The sequence below is a fragment of the Nycticebus coucang genome, chromosome 13 (assembly GCF_027406575.1).
Source record: "Nycticebus coucang isolate mNycCou1 chromosome 13, mNycCou1.pri, whole genome shotgun sequence".
Classification (NCBI taxonomy): domain Eukaryota; kingdom Metazoa; phylum Chordata; class Mammalia; order Primates; family Lorisidae; genus Nycticebus; species Nycticebus coucang.
Genome location: NC_069792.1, coordinates 60,067,558 through 60,087,670, shown reverse-complemented (window position 1 = coordinate 60,087,670; position 20,113 = coordinate 60,067,558). Strand labels below are relative to the sequence as shown.

Sequence of the window (20,113 nt, the reverse complement as noted above, 5' to 3'; positions counted from 1 at the left end):
ATGCCAGGAAGGCTGTTAACCAGTATGGTGAAAATGTGTCAAACGGTCTATAAAACCAGTGTATGGTGCCCCATGATCGCATTAATGTACACAGCTGTGATTAAAAAAAAAAAAAAAAAAAAAAGGGCGGCGCCTGTGTCTTAGTGAGTAGGGTGCCGGCCCCATATGCCGAGGGTGGTGGGTTCAAACCCTAGCCCTGGCCAAACTGCAACAGAAAAATAGCCGGGTGTTGTGGCGGGCACCTGTAGTCCCAGCTGCTCGGGAGGCTGAGGCAGGAGAATCGCGTAAGCCCAAGAGTTAGAGGTTGCTGTGAGCTGTGTGACGCCACGGCACTCTACCCGAGGGCGGTACCGTGAGACTGTCTCTACAAAAAAAAAAAAAAAAAAAAAAAAAGTGAGAAGAAAAAGAGAAAAAAGAAAGAACATGGTGTAAAAAGACACATGTTTCAAAGTAAAAAATAGCTTTTAAAATAATGGAAATATGCCTCCTCCAAACAAGAAAAGATTCCCTGGAAGTGCTTTAAGGTACAGAATAACTTTATCATGCTATTATTCTGCAACACTAAGGCTCAAAATGAGGTAATTCAATACCAGAGTGAAATGAATGGGGGAATTTTCAGAGCTAAGGAAACTAATTGAGACCAGAAATACAGCCACTGCAGATCTCACAAATAATTTTGGAAGTGCAGAGAACAGGATAGACATAGTTGAAAACAGAATTAATGGCACGGCATGCTCACAATAATCAGTGAATACAGAGAAAAGGGAAAAAGAGATTAAGATAAGTAGAAGGCAGTCAATATAGAGGACAAAGACTGTAAAATAATAAGAAATTTATAATATTTATATTTCTATGAGGAGGAAAACCGGGCCTGCTATACAAAGGCAATGGAGCACTATCTACAAACTTCCGAGGATGAGGAAGTGTGGCCCAGCAAAATTGTTGTCTGGTTATAAAGTCAATAAACAGCCTTTCTTAAACATGAAAAAGCAGAGGGAATGTGGTATTTAGAAACCCGTGTGTAAAAGATATAGAACCTGTAAGCCCTTCTCCAAAACCAAACCAAACCAAAACTTTTGACATCAAAATTCAGCCAAATAAATGAATCAAGATAAAAAATTAGGAGTGGTGAAAGAACTGAAAATAAGCAGTCGATCTGTTTTAAAATAGAACAAAGACTAAATAACAAGGGTATCATAATTATAGAACATGATGTGATAGTTTATAACCTGGCAAAGTAAAATATAATTAATGAGAAAAGGAGTGGGGAAAATTGTAGGGAGGAGAAATTGTTAAGAAATTGTTAAGAAGTTGTATCACCTCATCTTTCATAGCAGGGAGTCAACCCATCCTATCTAAACTTAAACCATGTGGTTAAAAAAACAAAAATGTTTTCAGACTTTTGATGATTTTTATTATCTCTTTGCTTAACCTGAGAGCCAGAGAGGAAAGCCAGCACCTGTGTGCCAGACTGGCCTGCAGCTATGTTTTGGTTTTGGAAGGCTAGTTCAATGTTTTAAAATATTTCAAAATCTGAACGTCTTTAGATGCAGGTGCCCCAGCCTGTTCTCCACCCTTAAATTTCACACATTTAAGGGCTTACTTGGCCTTGTCTTTGGAGGATTTTTTAGGAACTAATATTTCCTATGGTGAAGAATCACTTATATGAAATTCATTAATTCCTAGAGTAAGATAAAATAATTGATCAATAGATACGCTTCTGCCCTTTCTTTGGCAAGATGGTGGAGTACAACTTCACTACTTGAATTGTGCTTTTTTGGGATTGGCATCTTGTCTTTCTGCCCCTTGAGTTTCTGGTTCAAACCCGTCACCCTTAGTATATGGGGCCAGTGCCCTACCCACTGAGCCACAGGTGCTGCCCCCCTCGAGTTTCTGTCTGTGAAGGAGCTATAGAATGAAAAAGAATTATTACAAGGGCAATTGAGTCTTCTTAGAGATACCAGCGTGAAAGACTTTGCTATGGATGTGTACAAAAACCTTTATCCCAGTGATATTCCTCATGCTTTGAGAGAAAAAAAGAACCACAGTTGTTGCATACCTGAAACAGCTACAGGTGGAAACAGAACCAATTGTGGAGATGTTTGAAGATGCAGAAACTATAAGGCAAGTACAGTCAATCAGAGATGGCTGGATGCTGTTTGACTACCTGATGGACAAGCTTGGTTTTAGCCAGAATATTTAGATACACTGCACAGTATGCAAAATTCCAGTATGAATGTGGGAGTTACTCAGGAGCAGCAGAATATCTTTTTTTTTTTTTAGAGTGTTGGTTCCAGTAACAGATACAAATGCTTTAAAGCCACTATGGCAGAAAACTGACATCTGAAATCTTAATGGAGAATTGGGATGCAGCCATGGAAGACCTTACACCGTTAAAAGAGACCATAGATGAGCTGGGTGCAGTGAATCACGCCTGTAATCCCAGCACTTGGGAGGCCAAGGCGGGTGAATTGCCTGAACTCACAGGCCTGAGTCAGAGTGAGACCTTGTTTCTAAAAATAGCTGAGCATTGTGGTGGACTCCTGTAGTCCTAGCTACTAAGGAGGCTGAGGCAAGAGAATTGCTTAAGTTTAGGAGTTTGAGGTTATTCTGAGCTGTGACACCATGGCACTCTACCAAAGCTGACAAAATGAGACTATCTCAAAAAAAAAAAAATAAAAAAAAGGCCATAGATGATAATTCTGTGAGTTCTCCACTTCAGTCTCCTTAGAAGAGAACATGGCTCATTCTCTGGTCTGTTTGTTTTCTTCAACTACCCCAAAGGTCATGATAATATAATTATTATTATTATTTTCTTTTTTTAGAGACAGAGTCTCACTTTGTCGCCCTGGGTAGAGTGCTGTGGTGTCACAGCTCACAGCAACCTCACAGCTCTTAGGTTTAGGTGATTCTCTTGCCTCAGCCTCCTGAGCAGCTGGGACTATAGGCGCCTGCCACAACGCCTAACTATTTTTTTGTTGCAGTTTGGACAGGGCCAGGTTTGAACCCACCACCCTCGGTATATGGGGCCAGCGCCCTACTCACTGAGCCACAGGCACTGCCCAGTCATGATAATATTATTGATCTCTTCCTTTACCAACCACAGTACCTTTTTGGGGGGGTGGAGGGACAGAGTGTTACTTTGTCACCCTTGGTAGAGTTCTGTGGCATCATAGCTCACAGCAACCTCAAATTCTTGGGCTCAAGTGATTCTGTTTGCCTCAGCTTCCTGAGTAGCTGGGACTACAGGTGCCTGCCACAATGCCTGGCTAGTTTTTTTTTTTTTTTTTTTAGAGACAGGGTCTTTCTCTTGTTCAGGCTGTTCTTGAACTTGTGAGTTTAAGCAATCCACTCGCCTCGGCCTCCCAGAGCACTAGGATTACAGGTGTGAGCCACCTGGCCAGCCCAACCACAGTATCTTAATGCAAATCAGACAAAGTGTCCACATATTCTTCGCCATCACAGCTCACAGCAACCTCAAAATCTTTTTAGGCTTAAGCGATTCTCTTGCCTCAGCCTCCCAGGTAGCTGGGACTACAGGTGCCCGCCACAATGTCTGGCTATTTTTTGGTTGTAGTTGTCATCATTGTTGTTTGGCAAGCCTGGGCTGGATTTGAACCCACCAGCTCTGGTGTAAGTGACTGGCGCCCTAGGTGGCTGAGCTACAGGCCAAGCCAAACAAGAATATCCTAAAATGCGGGCAGTGCTAAAAGATCTAGTAAAAGTTATTCAATAAGAGTGTTACAGATACAAAGACACAATTATAGAATTTGCTGAATGCTTATATATTAACTTTGACTTTGAGGGGGTTAAAAAAAAATGAAGGAATGTGAATCAGTGCTTGTGAATGACTTCTTGGTGGCTTGTCTTGGCTGAAAGACAGATTGTGAATTTGATCAGAAACACAAGTCTTGATGCCAGGATTTATTCTAAATTAGGTCATATGGTTATGGGTAACAGTGCAGTTTCACCCTATCAGCAAGTGATTGAAAAGCCTTTCTTTTAGAAGCCAGATGTTATCCATGAATCTGTAGAAGAAACTTCATCAGAATATAGTAGACCAAAGGCTCCTAACTGGGCAACTTAAGCCTCTGGCTTTGGGCTTATGTTAGTGAAGCTGTGGTGTCTGTGGGTAGCTCTGGCAGGGTCTAGCTATCCCTGCGGGAGAAGGGGCAGGACCCTAGAGGCTAACTGGGAGAAGGAGATGGCAGGAGGCTGGAGGCTAACTGGGAGAAGGAGATGGCAGGAGGCTGGAGGCTGGAGGCTAACTGATAATGACATTACAGTTGGAATGTGTCTGTACTTCTGGAAAACAAGACTTGAATGTAAAGGCACCACCCAGCAAATCTAGAATGAGGGTCTCAACTAGTATAACAAGATTGTTTCAGGCCCAAAATGAAGACCCCTTCCTTTGAAGTTTCTCTGTATTGTTGTGCTGAGGCTGCATCTCGTACCTGGTCAACTGGAGTGCGTACATAGAGTTTTGATATTACTGTCTTCCTTTGCCCAATAGAATAATCTACTCTTCCAACACTTCACTCAAATAGAACTTCAGGAACGTGCTAGGGTCAACATTCTGACACATGTTATCAAGCTTGGATCTTCCCTCCTCTAACACTGATTTGTTACAGTCTCTGACTTTGTCGACATATGGATGCAGAAGTCAGAGAAGCCTATGAAGATTTTGTCTCCACAACCACATGGGACTGCTTCTGTTTGAAAAAGAAAGGGGTGGCAATGGAAGAGATGGTTGGTTATCACTCAACACTTATCTCCGTTTCCCCTAACAGGAGAATTTTTAAGAAGATAGTAACAGAAGACTCTTCCTGCTACTGAAGAACTGTAAAGAAAAGATGAAAAAATAAAATCAGTATGTAAAGGGTGACATACATTTCAGAAACAATTAAATATTGAGTATAAATTTGGAGTCTTTGAATAAAATTGTCTGTGACTCATTAAAAAAAAATACATTCCTCTCATTTGTTATGTAAAACAGTCTTTCCCTGGCATAAAAAATGATATGTTGGCCGGGCGTTGTGGCTCACACCTGTAATCCTAGCACTTTGGGAGGCTGAGGTGGGTGGATTGCTTGAGCTCACATGTTTGAGTACAGCTTGAGCCAGAGTGAGACCCTGTCTCTAAAAATAGCTGGGCATTGTGGGGAGCACCTGTAGTCCCAGCTACTGGGGAGGCTAATGCAAGAGAATCACTTAAGCCTTAGAGTTTGATGTTGCTGTGAGCTGTGACGCGATGGTACTCTACCGAGGGTGATAAAGTGAGACTCTGTCTAAAAAAAAAAAATGATATGTTTCCCATATTTTATAATGACAGTAATCTGTTTCCTGGCCAAGGCAGATACTGCTCTCTCTATTTCCCTTTTTGAAACTGGCTGTGACCTAGCCTTTGACTCCATGCACTCAGTGTGACTTTCATGAAAGATCCCTTTCAGCATGCGGGATCGCTCCTGGGAAACTTCTTGTTACACTGTGTCTTACTCTATTCAAAGCTTTGGGGGCTTAGCTGCTGTCACCTTCTAGCTATTTCTTTGGCTCAACTTTAATTTTAAACAGAGTATGAACTGGAACTGAAATGTAGCCAAAAGAAACAGCTGATTGGCTGTGAAGGCTCCTTTGCAAGGTTCTAACCCTGGAAGGAGAGGCTGAACTGGTCATTCTGAGAGCAACTGCATGAGCAGTCCCAGGGTCAACTCTGATAGCTTTCAGAGGGACACTGGGAGGAGTGATATTCCTGCAGGACACCAAAGATTGGGCACTGAGAAAAGAATTGCAGAATTCTTATGCTGGTATTTTCACATAATGGTACTGTAGAGATCTGCTGAAGACAAAATAGATACCACCTTAGAAAAGCAAAATTAGCCTTATATTTAAATTAAATCCTATAATGATCAAGACAGAGGTGCCTGTCACATTTAGTTTTGAATTTTTGAATGTTTCCTTATTTAGAAGGTGTTTTATTTATTTATTTATTTATTTTTTTTTTGTAGAGACAGAGTCTCACTGTACCGCCCTCGGGTAGAGTGCCGTGTGACGCCACTCTCACAGCAACCTCTAACTCTTGGGCTTACGTGATTCTCTTGCCTCAGCCTCCCGAGCAGCTGGGACTACAGGCTCCTGCCACAACGCCCGGCTATTTTTTTTTGTTGCAGTTTGGCCGGGGCTGGGTTTGAACCCACCACCCTCGGCATATAGGGCTGGCGCCCTACTCACTGAGCCACAGGCGCCGCCCCATTTAGTTTTATGGGAAAGAAAAAAGGATGTGAAAATGGGGAAGGAAGAGTAAACATGAGCCATGTGAAAGGAGGAACCAAAGTTTGGTTACTGATTCGAAATAGGCACAGACCAGGGGTGAACTCGATTACTTGAATGACAGGTCATATTTATTTGTCATGGGCAAATTTAGGGGTTTACACACGAGATGTTTTCACTCAACTGCTTCTTGCATTTGTAGGTAATACTATTAAATCAGAGCATTTCCTCCAGTGAGGTGATGGTCCTCTGTTTTAGCCGTGCTTGCAATGAGTGTTCTCCTATGATAATCTCTCTGAACGCACACAACGTATTATCCAATGCAGTAGGATTCCTTTTATATGATGTTTTTGTTATGGTATAAAAGTTCAGAAATTTGTGTAAGGCCAGTCACAATAAGCCTATGGATTAACTCCAAAACTTATCATTGAGCCGAGGATCCAGGCCGTGGCTGCTGTGTCATGCCTCCCGGCCAGGTCACATCTTAGTACCAGCAGATGTCCGTGGTCTACGTGGTAGGCACCTGGACCCTGTTTGGCTCAACATTTGCTTTAAGCAGGAAAAAGGGCAAGCTGCCAGGTGTTGAAGAAAAAAACAGAAGAATGTCTCAACAAAAAAATTAATAGAGCCCTTTAAAGGGTTTTATGTGGAAACCATTGCCACATATAAGGAAGATTTTGTTCCAGTTACTGAAAAGATCCTCAACTATTTGGAATCATGGACTGGTGGTCTTGGTCAAGAATCTTGATTGATTGCTTGAAAATTTAATAGATGTGGGTTGAGCACGGTGGCTCACACTTATAATCCTAGTACTCTAGGAGGCCGAGGCAGGTGGATTGTCAGAGCTCACAGGTTTGATATCAGCCTGATCAAGTGTGAGACCCCGTCTCTAAAAAATAGCTGGGTATTGTGGCAGGTGCCTGTAGTCCTAGGTACTTGGGAGGCTGAGACAAGAGAATTGCTTAAGCCCAAGATTTTGAGGAAGCTGTGAGCTATGACTCCATGGCGCTCTACTGAGGGCAACAAAGTGACTGTCTCAAAAAAAAATTTTTTTTTATTAGATGTTTTGATTTCATCTTATGTTTGTGAAAAGTATGTACATCTAATTTAATTTTATTGTAAAATATAATGACTAATAATATGTAATAAATACTTCCTTAAAGGAAAAAAATTATCACTGAGAAAAATAAATTGCATGTTACTAAAATATTCCAGACATATATAAGCAATGATACATGTCTTAACTCATTGGATACTGAGAAGAACTCTCAATGGAGATTGTAACCCTCATTCTTTATGCCATTTTATGAAGTTTTTTGAGCTTATATCTGAGTATTGTGCATGGAAAGGGCTGTCTATATTTGATTACATAATTATATTTATTTAATGTTCAATGTATTAGAATTATACAGGGTGTCCATAAAAAGTTTGTGTGTAAATTTAAAATAGTTGTAAATTTTAAATTACAACTATTTTAAATTGCTTATGAATTTTATGGACACCCTGTGTATTGAAAAATTATGTTTTTCCTATGCCTCTATGTCAGATTTGCAACTCTTGTTGTTTTATTAATAAATCTTGTAAGTTTTTGTGAAAATTAAGAAAAATTTAATTAAAAAGTTAATAGAACATTGATTAAAAATTTCAATGTTCTATTAATTTATAAGTTTAACAGATTAGAGTCTTATAAATAAAACCAGTTTACCGAGTTTTCTTAAACATTCGAAACTACTTTTACTAGCCGGGCGTTGTGGCGGGCGCCTGTAGTCCCAGCTACTCGGGAGGCTGAGGCAAGAGAACTGCCTAAGCCCAGGAGTTGGAGGTTGCTGTGAGCTGTGTGATGCCACGGCACTCTACCAAGGGCGATAAAGTGAGACTCTGTCTCTACAAAAAAAAAAAAAAAAAAAAGAAAGAAACTACTTTTACAAGTTTAATACTGTATTATCAACTCTAAGATGCCATCGATCGTAAGGTGCATGATTATTTTATGTACTACCAAAAAGGGAAAACACTGCCACTGCTATCTTATCCCATTGATTGTAAGATACATCCAGATCCATTTTGCATGTTTGCTAAAAAAAAAAAAATGTGCATCTGGAATTGGTACTATATATCTGAATATCTTCAATAGTTAAAATGTAGGCATTTTGCTTCTTAGGTTTGAAATAAGCAAAATCTTTCTAAGCATGCAAGCAGTTCTTATAATTCTAAACACATCAAATTAATATACATATTTCTTTATTTTTTATTTTGTTTCATTTTATTTTTTGAGACAGAGTCTCACTATGTGGCCCTATGTGAGCTGCTATAACAAAATACCACAGACTAGGTGCCTTAAACAACAGTTCTCAGGGCTGGGAAGTCCAAGATTAGGGTGCTGGCCAATGTGGTTCTTGATGAGGGCCCTCTTCTTGGCTTGCAAGCAGCTGCCTTTTCACTGTGTCTCCACCTGGTGGAGAGAGAGTGAACAACATCTCTGATGTCTTGTCTTAGGGACATTAAGGATCAGTGTCCTTGGCTCAGCACCTGTAACACAGTGGTTATGGCATCAAACCTAGCCTGGGCCAGCTAAACAACAATGGCAACTGCAACAAAAAAAAATAGTCAGGTGTTGTGGTGGGCGCTGGTAGTTCCAGCTACTTGGGAGGCTGAGACAAGAGGATCACTTGAGCCCAAGAGTTGGAGCAGTGGTTCTCAACCTTCCAAATGCTGCAATGTATTTTCATTGTTAAAAAGGGGTTGTGACCCACAGGTTAAGAACCGCTGAGTGGAGGTTGCTGTGAGGTACGATACCACCGAACTCTACCAAGGGTGACAAAGTGAGACTCCGTCTCAAAAAAAAAAAAAAAAGAAAGGGACTTCAACAAGCTGGTAGAGAGATGTAAGAAGTAAGAGAAAGGTAATCTGAAATTTACTCCATATTAAAAAACCTGATTTAGCCATTTTAAGGAGAATAAGGAGAAAATGTGAAGAGGCTGGGGAGGAAATGATTTTAAAAATAGTTTGTTGTGGGCAGTGCCTGTGGCTCAAAGGGATAGGGTGCCGGCCCCATATGCCGGAGGTGGTGGGTTCAAACCCAGCCCCAGCCAAAACTGCCAAAAAAAAAAAAAAAAAAGAAAAATAGTTTGTTGTTCATCAACGCAATCTTTTCTCTATTTGGTAGGAGAAGCCAGGGAGAGGCTTACCCTGAGTTGGTACTGATGGTGAATAATTTCTGGGAGCTACACTTGGCACCAATGGGTTTGTGTCCACTGTCACCAGCTTCTTCCATGACACCCAGGCTAAGCTATTCCTGTCCTAGGACACCTAAAAGCAGCATTTCTCCCTTGAGACCCTCTCCCATCTTCAGTATTCCCTTGCTTCAATCCTATGGGGTTTAGTGTTCTCATGAATCAATTGGTAAAATTCCAAGAATTTTGTGGGACAGCCATAATTAAAATTAAATTATATATACTTACAGTTATATTAAAAACAAAAAACTGTATTAAAAATATAAAAAGATAAATACTCAGAGCTCCTCACTCCCTGATTATTTTACTGCATTTTACTATTATTTGAGTTCATGAGGTATTTTTAATATTTTTTATCTGTATGGTACAAATATAACATAATGACATACTACTGTGAAGCTTTTCCCACTTCTTTGTTTTTCATGACCTGTGATGTCACCTTAGTAGCTTGAAATTCACCATGCTGTCCCCCTGGACATTTCCACCATGGAAACCTGCAAATGCTACAAATCAAAGCCTCATGTGTTGTTTTATCTATTGTTTATACTTAAGAAACTGATGGAAAAAATGTTAATAATGCTGATTTAATTTAAAAGTGTTAAAAAAGTTCCTTTGAGATGAGCACAAAAATTGAGAAAATATTCTTCCAGTGTTTGAAGCTATTAATCTGATTTAGCAGAGAAATCACTGATGTCATTGATGAATGAGTCAAGTTCTGACCTTAGTCTTCTTTGTTTCACTTTCATCTTACTCTTTATCATAAATGTAAATGTCCACTGACACTTGGAACTACAGTCTTGCCTCAGTTGCAGCCATGCTTTGGCTACAGGTATATGAGTCCATCAAAAATCAGTGACAATGCTTCATAAGAATTGTCTGCATGGATTTACAAGAGAGTATTGTGTATTGTATTATTTTAAAATTGTGTGCTACACATCCCTTATGTTTTATAACAAACACATGTACCTACATAAACACAAAAAGATTTTTCCTCAGAGAGCAGATTGTTAATCACAGGGCTGTCTTCTCTTTCTTAGCCTCACTGCAATCATAGCTCAATAACTAAAGGCGTATTTTTAAGGTCTACTGCCTGTCTTGCCTGCTTAGACTATAAGGTCCACAGGACAGAGAACTTTCTATTGTATGCACAGCCATTTTCTAAGAGCCTAGCTATGTCTGGCCGGTGCTTGATAAGTATTTTTTGAATGAATGGATGGATGAATGAGTGAATCCTAACCCTAACTCTCATTTTCCCATTGCCCAAGATACTTTTACACTTTTCTTACATTTAATATAATTTTAATTATTATTTAATGACGTTTCTTTTTCAACATCTTAGAATGAATAATTTTTTGTATGCTGTACTATTTTTCCCCTGATAAGAGCTTCTGATTAAGTGGTGTCAAAATAATGCATCTACTTCATTAATATTCTTCTTTGTTTTTGTTTTATTTTTTGAGACAGTTTTACTTTGTTGCCTTGGGTTGAGTGCTATGGTGCTGCAGCTCATAGCAACCTCGAACTCTTGGGCTCAAGTGATCCTCTTGCCTCAGCCTCCTGAGCAGCCGAGACTATGGATGCCTGCCACAATGCTGGGCTATTTTTAGAGATGGGGTCTCAATCTTGCTCTGGGTGGTCTCGAACTCCTAAGCTCAAGCAATCCATTCCCCACGGCCTCCCAGAGTGCTAGGATTACAGATGTGAGCTACTGTGCCCAGCCATTCATTAATATTCTTGTATTGCTTTATCTAAATGGCTCATTAAACAACTCATTTACAGTCTAATGCCATATTTTTCAAACTTTTTGTTTGTGCCACCATAAGAAATGCATTTTACATAACAATTCTCTAATGCATCCATGGGTGTGTATGCATAATGCAATATCACGGGCTTGTATTTTTTAACAAAAACTTTATAAAACAACGATTAATGATATTTTCTACCTTAGGCTAATGTGTCCTAATTTATCTTTTAATAACTCCAGATTATGACTTCATAAACTGATTTTAAAATTAGTGAGTCTAAGCCGCTTTTGAAAAACACTGGCCTTTTGAATATAGCTCTTACCCAGAAGGCAGGATATCCTATTTCACTATTGACTAATTTTAGGCAACTTAGTGAATGTTCCTGTGTCTTCATTTCTCTGTTGGTAAAATGAAGAGATGGCATGAGAATGAATGATTCCTGTGAGACTATGGCCAAGGAAAAACAGGCTATGTTGTGATCTCAATCTCAGTTGGCTTAGCGTATCAAAATTCACCTCCTGCTCATAGGAAGTTTGGTGAAAGTTGGCAGCTTTCCAGGGTACTTGTCCCTTTTGTTATGACCTAGGAATCCAGGCTGCTCCAGGTTCTTACGAACCTTCATCTCAACACCTGACCTCCTTGACTATCATTGCAGGGGAGAAAAGAGTTGGAGGGTTGCTCTGACTGTTAAATTCTTCCTCCTAGGGCGGCACCTGTGGCTCAGTGAGTAGGGCGCCGGCCCCATATGCCGAGGGTGGCGGGTTCAAACCCGGCCCTGGCCAAACTACAACAAAAAAATAGCCGGGCGTTATGGCAGGCACCTGTAGTCCCAGCTGCTCGGGGGGCTGAGGCAAGAGAATTGCGAAAGCCCAAGAGTTAGAGATTGCTGTGAGCCATGTGACGCCACGGCACTCTACCGAGGGCGGTACAGTGAGACTCTGTCTCTACAAAAAAAAAAAAAAAAAAAAAATTCTTCCTCCTAAAAGTGAGACATGTCTGTTCCCAGTCCATTGGCCAAAACTAATCACATGACTCTTCCTAATTATGAGACAAGGAAGTCTGGGGGATCTTGGGGGGCCATGTGGATATTCCAATGACTCTAAGTATTTCCTTGAGGTTTCTGGTAAGATAAATACAGTAGAGCCTCCATAGTTGACCACTTCTGTACATCCACTACCTTCTTAGGTGGACCTAATTTTTATAGACTAGACATGCACCACATGTATGTATCAGTACAGTGGGCTTAGTTTCTTATGTTGACCACCTCCATATGTTGACCAGTTTGTTACAGTCCTTGGGTGGTCAAGGTTCTACTGTATTCAAATTTAGGTTTCACTTATTTTCTCTCATTGCACCCAATACTCATTCTCCTTCTTAAGAGTTAACCACAGTTCTCACTATATTAATTTCTATTGTCTTATTCATCTGTTGTAATTGTTTAGTTATTAGTTATTTGTTTCTCTTCATATACGCAAGGACCATATCTGTCTTATTCACAGGTGTATTCCCAGTGTCTAGCATGTAATATAGTAGTTTGTTAAGCTTACTACTGTATTCGTTAAATGAATGAATACACATATAATCTGCATTTGCTCTATAGCAGAGAGTTACGTGAATTCTAAGTTAAGTGCTTTTAAAGTGTCTATATTACCAGTGACCTGAGAGCATGATGGTGAACATGATTTGCAGCTATTTTTCTTTTCTTTTTAGCAATTCAACACCTATTATTTCTCTGATTGCATAAAAATATCTCAACACAACATGTTCTCTTCAGTGGAAAAAATTGCTAAAATGGAAATCCATAGCCATTTTAGATCTTCTAGTTTACTTACATTTATATTACTATGTGCTTTTTCAATTTTCAGGGCTCTTTTTTAATGCCTTTGGAAATGTTTAGAAGATCTAGATTTTTTCCTCCTAAGTCTTTATGGTTAATTCTACATTTTTTACATATGTGTGTATGTATAGATATATAAAACATCTTATTACCATGGGAAAGTCTTTTGAATCAGTAAATTTGTGGTAAAACAATTCTGTTTGTGTATTATTCAAATCCATCCCACTTTCCCTATGAATCTAATAAGACTTTTTTTTTTTTTTTTTTTGTGGTTTTTTTTTTTGGCCGGGGCTGGGTTTGAACCCACCACCTCCGGCATATGGGACCAGCGCCCTACTCCTTGAGCCACAGGCGCCGCGCCTGATAAGACTTTTTAAAATCACTTTTTTTTAATCAAATATTTTATCTCTGGTGTCTGAGGAATCCTTGTGAATATTTATCTTTATTTCTTAGAAAAGAAGAAAAATTAATTTGGTGTTTTATTGCATAAAAAGCAATTTCCTCCCACAACAGCGAGTATAGGGGAGGTAACAGTTTTCAACCTCAAAGCAGCATATTCATGCCAGAGACTTAATGTCTGTGTTATAAGATATAAGCGCAATGATAAAGATAGCTTCCTTGAGTTACATGCAGGAGAAAAGATAATATTGGCCTTAATTAGACCGGGGATGAACTCCAGACCAATTTTTTAAAGCTTGGTAATAAGTCATTCCAAGCTTGATTCATTATGTTTCTGAAAAGCCTCTTTTAATATCTTGTCCTGTGGAGTGGTGGATGATTTGGAGTTGATGTCAGTCCTCTTTAACCTTATCGAGTAGTTCCATAGGTACCGCAGAAATTAACAAACAATTCAGTGCTGGTGTCAGCCTGACCAGTGTGTGGCAGACACTTCCCTTTCTTCCAGATGGTCTTACAGGCGGGCCAGCTGGGCCAGTGCCAGAAACTGCTGATTGCTGTTGGACGTGGACCAACCTGAATACATCAGGGGATTCTGAGAGGCAGACTGTGCTCCATTGTTCAATTTTTCTATTCAAATTCATATTCCCTTAAGGACCATATGTCTTTTTGCCTGTCTACAAGTATTAAGCCTGCTTTTTCATTCCTTGAAAGGCTCAGGGATACTTTTTTTGGTTATGTGTTGGTCTAAATGGGCTTTTTACTATGAATAGAAGTAGTGATACATCTTCCTTGGCATGGCTTGGACTTGCTATTGTTATCCCAATTATTTTTGTTATGTATTTTGGAGAGTTAAAGTTTTTCAGTGACTGAAACCCAGATGCCAGCTGTCCCCAAGGACAGCTTCTGTTCTCATTTCATGCAAACCTAGACACATGGCTCGGCACCACTATGCACCCACAGAAAACCCACTTACATGTGGCTAATAAAGGTTTGAACCTTTGCTCTGACTGTGTGACCTTGAATACGTGAATTAACCTCTCCAAGCCTCAGTTTACTTATCTTTAAAATGGAGATTATGGTAGTAGTACTACCTACCTCCCAAGATTGTTGTCAGAATTAAACAATAATAATTCATGTTAATTGTTCAATAATTTGTGTCTGTTTATTTTTATTTTTTTGAGACAGAGTCTCACTCTGTTGCCCTTGGTAGAGTGCTGTGGCGTCACACCTCACAGTAACCTCTAACTCTTGGGCTTAAGTGATTCTCTTGCCTGTCTCCTATGTGGCTGGGACAATAGGCGCCGACCACAACACCCGGCTATTTTTTGTTGCAGTTGTTGTTATTGTTTAGCTGGCCCGGGCCGGGTTCGAAGCTGCCACCCTTGGTGTATGTGGCTGGTCCTGTAACCACTGTGCTATGGGTGCCGAGCCTTTGTGTCTGTTCATTAATGGGCAACACAGGCAGTCTCCAAGTTACCAATGTCTGACTGATCTTTGACTCATACTTATGGATGAAGGCTATTAGAGGCAACAGATAAATGTAGGTGTTCCAACGTACATACAAATTCAAGTTAAGAACAAACCTGTGGAACCTATCTTGTTTGTAGCCCAGGGACTGCTATGTAGATTTTTGAAAACTTTTTTTTTTTTGGAGACAAAGTCTCACTACGTCGCCCTTGATAGAGCACCATGGTGTCACAGCTCACAGCAACCTCAAACTCTTGGGTTTAAGTGATTCTCTTGCCTCGGCCTCCCAAGTAGCTGGGACTACAGGTGCCTGCCACAAGGTTTGGTGCAGTTATCATTGTTGTTCAGCAGGCCCGGGTCAGGTTTGAACCCGCCAGCCTGGGTGTATGTGACTGGCACCCTACCCATTGAGCTACGGGCGCTGTTATCAAAAAACTTTTTATTAAGGAAAATTCCAAATTGTGTATAAAAATACAGAGAAAAGTACAATAAGCCTGCATGGATTGGTCTTCTAGCTTCAAGGGTTATTGTTAATACTTTATGGGAAGTCTTATTTCATCTTAATTCTGACAATTTACCCATGTATCCATTTGAAGAAAATCTCATATTTTGTATAATTTTACCCATAAATATTTTAGTATATGTTTCTGAAATTTAAAGAAAAGCCTCATGTCATAGGTGGCGCCTGTGGGTAGGGCGCCAGCCCCATATGCCGGAGGTGGCGGGTTCAAACCCAGCCCTGGCCAAAAACTGCAAAAAAAACAAAAAAGGAAAGCCTTATGTCTTTTCTTTATTTCTTTCTTTTCTTTTTTTTTGCGACAGTCTCAAGCTGTTGCCCTGGGTGGAGAGCTGTGGCATCACAGCTCACAGCAACTTCCAACTCTTGGGCTTCAGCCATTCTCTTGTCTCAGCCTCCCAAGTAGCTGGGACCACAGGTGTCCGCCACAATACCTAGCTATTTTTTTGTTGTCATTGTTACTCTAGCTGGCCAGGACAGGGTTCGAACCCACCAGCCTCGGTGTATGTGGCTGGTGCCCTACCCACTGAGCTACATGCACCACCCAAAAGCCTCATGTCTTTAACTCATCATATACTATTATTACATATTAAAATTAATAAAAATTCCTTAAAGCCACTGTTCAAATCTCTAATTATCATAATTAAAAAATCAGTTTACTTGTTTGAATCATGATCCAATTAAGGTCTACATATTGTGATTGTTGATATATCTATTAAGTCTTTTTGTTGTTGTTGTTGAGACACAGTTCTCTGTTGCCCAAGCTAGAGTGCCATGAACTTCATCCTAGCTTATAGCAACCTCAAACTCCTGGACTCAAGTGGTCCTCTTGCCTCAGCCTCGTGAGTATCTGGGACCTACCACAATGCCTGGCTAATTTTTCTATTTTTAGTAGAGATGGAGTCTTGCTCTTGCTCAGGCTCACACTGGTCTCGAACTCCTGAGCTCAAGCAATACTCTTTGGCCTCCCACAGTTCTAGGATTACAGGTGTGAGCCACAGCATCAGGCCCTACAAGTCTTTTTTAATCCAGTTTTCCTCTCCCTCTCTTTTTTTCTTGCAATTTAATTGTTGAAGACACTAGGTCATTTGGATTTTGCTACGTACCCCCAGAGCACGTAGCATGTTTGTTCCTTTGTCTCCTGTGGTTCTTGTGAACTGGTAGTTAGATCTTGAATTTTGATGCAGTTTCAAGTTTGAGTTTTCAGCAAGACTACTTCATAGGTTACCTCCATGAGGAGGTACCTAATGTCTGGCTTCTCTCTTAGTGGTGCTAGCTGGCATCGATGGCTGATGCCTAGATCCACGAATACATTAGGGGCTGCAAGATGGTAGTATTCTAATTCTCGTTCATTCTTCATTTTTTAGCTGAAATACTATTTGGTTACACAATGGTATAGTTTAAAGGAAAAATGGGATAAATGTTTGATTCTTTCCCTTTGTCAGTTTTCAGAATAGTAAGCTGGCTCATTAATATCCTCCTGGAGTGGCCAATTAGGCTTTATTGGCCTTTAACACCTTTACAAACTCAGGAAGTATTTGAAGTATTTTAGTCCTTTGCCATTTTTATTCATATTTGTGCTCAAAATCTCTTATCTCTTGCAGTGAGAGCCTCTTCAGGTTGGCTCCTGAGTCCTGCCCACCCGCTTTCTTTCCTTAGAGACAAAATCTCACTCTATTGCTCAATCTGGAATGCAGTGGCATCATCATAGCTCACTGCAGCTTTGAACTCCTGGGCTTAGGTGATCCTCCTGCCTCAGGCTCCTGAATAGCTAGGACTATAGGCACATATCACCACACCTGGCTAACTTTTACAAATTTTTAATAGAGACAGGATCTTGCTGTGTTGCCCAGGTTGGTCTCAGCCTCCCAAAGTGCTGGGACAACAATCATAAACCACCGTGCCTGACCATCCTCTCTCTTTTGACAGCTGTGGCTTCCTCCACTGCATGGATGCCCTGTGGTTTACTCAATGGGTTCCTTATCCATGGATGTTTATGTTATTCCCAGTTTTCGGTTGTAGCAAGTAGTGCTACCATAAATAGATTTGTGCATATGTTTCATTGTAGTTTTGTCTATGTATGTTTGTGATAGGTTTCTAGAAACAGTGTTGTTAGAAATGGGAAATAGAAATTTGAAAGGAAAGACAGGAAGTTATTTTTATTTTTATTTTTTTGCAGTTTTTTTTTTTTTTAGCCAGGGCTGGGTTTGAACCTGCCACCTCCGGTATATGGGGCTGGTGCCCTACTCCTTTGAGCCACAGGCACCACCCAAAGACAAGAAGTTTTATTTCATTATTTCCCTCATTATTTTACTTGTCCCTAGCACCTTTCTTTGCACCAGCAGGAACACTCTGCAAGCTCCAAGCTCCCCAGTCTGTCATTGTGCAGAGCACATAAGGTCTCACGCCTCTCCTTCCTGCAACCCTGCTGCCCCTACTCAACATAGGACTGGCCAGGTATCAGGATTTTGTTATTGGATGCCACTAGGAATACAGACAGTTCTCAAAGACGTTTTTGGCCTTTAAGATGTGTACCCACAACACTCAATTTGTAAAGTTCATGTACAGACAGTTACACCTCTATAATTTAAATTCTGTGTGTCCAAATCACTGGAATCTGTAGTTTTTACTTAAATGAGGAAATAATAAAGTATAAGTTCTCATTGATTGGAATATTTTCCCTTAGACAAACTCCCTAGAAAGAAACCTAATTAAGGGTGATCGCTCTCATTGGTGGTTCACAGTTGCCTTATCCAACTGTCTTCCTCCAGATAAACTGATCTGGTTGCTGTCCCAGCTAGGAATTACTTGCTCATCTCAGTTTCAGTGCCATGGACATCCTCTGCCCACACGGGGAATGTCTTCTGTTTCCAGCCATTGCTTTCGTCAACAGTTGGCTTCAAACTCGCATTCTCTGGGAAGCTATTCTGACTAACTCCACTCTGCTAGGATCCTTTTTGCACTCCATATGCCTCTAGTTTAGGGTTGCCAAATTTAGCAAATAATAATGCAGGATGCCTAGTTAAATCTGAATTTCAGATAAATAATGAATATCTTTTTTTTTTTTAAAGTATGGGACACCTAACCTAATTGGTTGTTGCTTATGAAATTAACTGGGGGTCCTGTCTTTTACTTGGCAACTCAAGTTTAGAGGTTTTGAAAAGTACATAATCCTTAAACATTGCTACGCTTCTTTATTATGTGCCTTGTAAAATTTTCTGTGAGTGATTTTATGCATATATCTTGTTGTTTGAGTAGATTATAAACTCCTCGGAAGTGGAAACTGCTTTCTGCTTTTTGTAGCCTCGTTCTCCCCGCCTCCTTCCCCACCCAATGCTCCCAAAATATGCTGGCCACCAGTTCTAAGTTCATGTAAGATGAATGAATAAATTCTCAAAATATGCTTTGTTATCTACTGAAGAGAAAACAACCTCCATCTGTTGGGGAGGCCTGCAGGGGCAGGGTGGTGGCTTAAGGCCTGCTGTGACAGTGTGGGTGGAGGGACGCTGAACACAGAAGGCCTTGGGCTGCTTTGGGAGGTAGGTGGCCGAATGGCGGTGGGGCTGGAGTTCTGGGTCCAGGCTCGGGGTCTGACCCATGGATGATGTGGCCTATCCTGTACTTGCCTGGAGGCCGCAGTGGCACTGGGTCAGCATCAGGCCTGCAGCCGTGGCGTGAGCTGCCTCTTCCAGACCATGTTCCTGTTCAGCCTGAGAATCAGATTGATAGGCAGCTGTTTGAAATCTACATAACCTCTGTGCAGAATCAGAGAAGCCTTGGGGTCAGTCACATCTAGAAGGCTGTTTGGCTTGTTTAACAGCACACACCATCTTACACATAGAAGCTCAGGATGAGAAGGTTCTAAAGAAAGTCTCTAGTGCATTCAAGAGCAGGATAAGATCCATGCTTCCCAAAGGCGTCCTCCTGACAGATCCTATCGAGAGAGGACTTCAAGGTTTTAGATTTGAAATTACCATTTGAGAGCAAAGGCCTGAATAGTGGAAGACAAACCATAGAATTGCAGACCCCACCTCCCTCTGGGGCCCTTTTCTATCCACTGGCTGATGCCCTAATGCCTCTACCTTCTCTCCAGAGCATCCTTCCTTCATGTCTGCTGCTATTTTCTCCAAGGAATAACTTTCTAAAATTCCTCACCAGGAGTGATTGCTAGTTGCTCAGTATCTACTTCGTGTCTAATTATGCGAGACTCTGTAATCTTTTGATGAATTCATGAGAAAACACAGTGAAGCATTTCAGTTTTTTAATTGAAAGCCACATTTAGTAAAATGTGCAGTTGGTTGGTCCAAAGCACAGTTCACTTCTTCTCTGCCACCAGTCTGTGCCATTGGCTCTCTTCATTCCTTGGACAAGCTTCTCAAGTGGCTTCCGACATCAACAAATCCTGTCTTAGCCAGAGTTCAGCCTTATTTCCCCCAATGAATAAAATGCTTCTGTCCAGGATTTTGGTGAGGGGTTGGCTGTGTCTGTGGTTTTGCTGATGCATCTTCCAGATTTCCAAGAACTACCAGTTTACCATGAATCAAATCTTAAGATCTATTCTACTATTCAGTTTCTCAAACTGAAGCTCATTGAAAAAGAAATGTGTAATGTTATTTATTATAGCAATTATTTCAAATTAAAGCACCATTTAA

At 40.6% G+C, this 20,113-nt stretch overlaps 1 pseudogene; it reads left to right on the top strand.

The window, feature by feature from the left end:
- Positions 1-1,739: 1,739 nt before the first annotated feature.
- Positions 1,740-2,300, top strand: LOC128563408 (eukaryotic translation initiation factor 3 subunit E-like; annotated as a pseudogene).
- Positions 2,301-20,113: the final 17,813 nt, after the last annotated feature.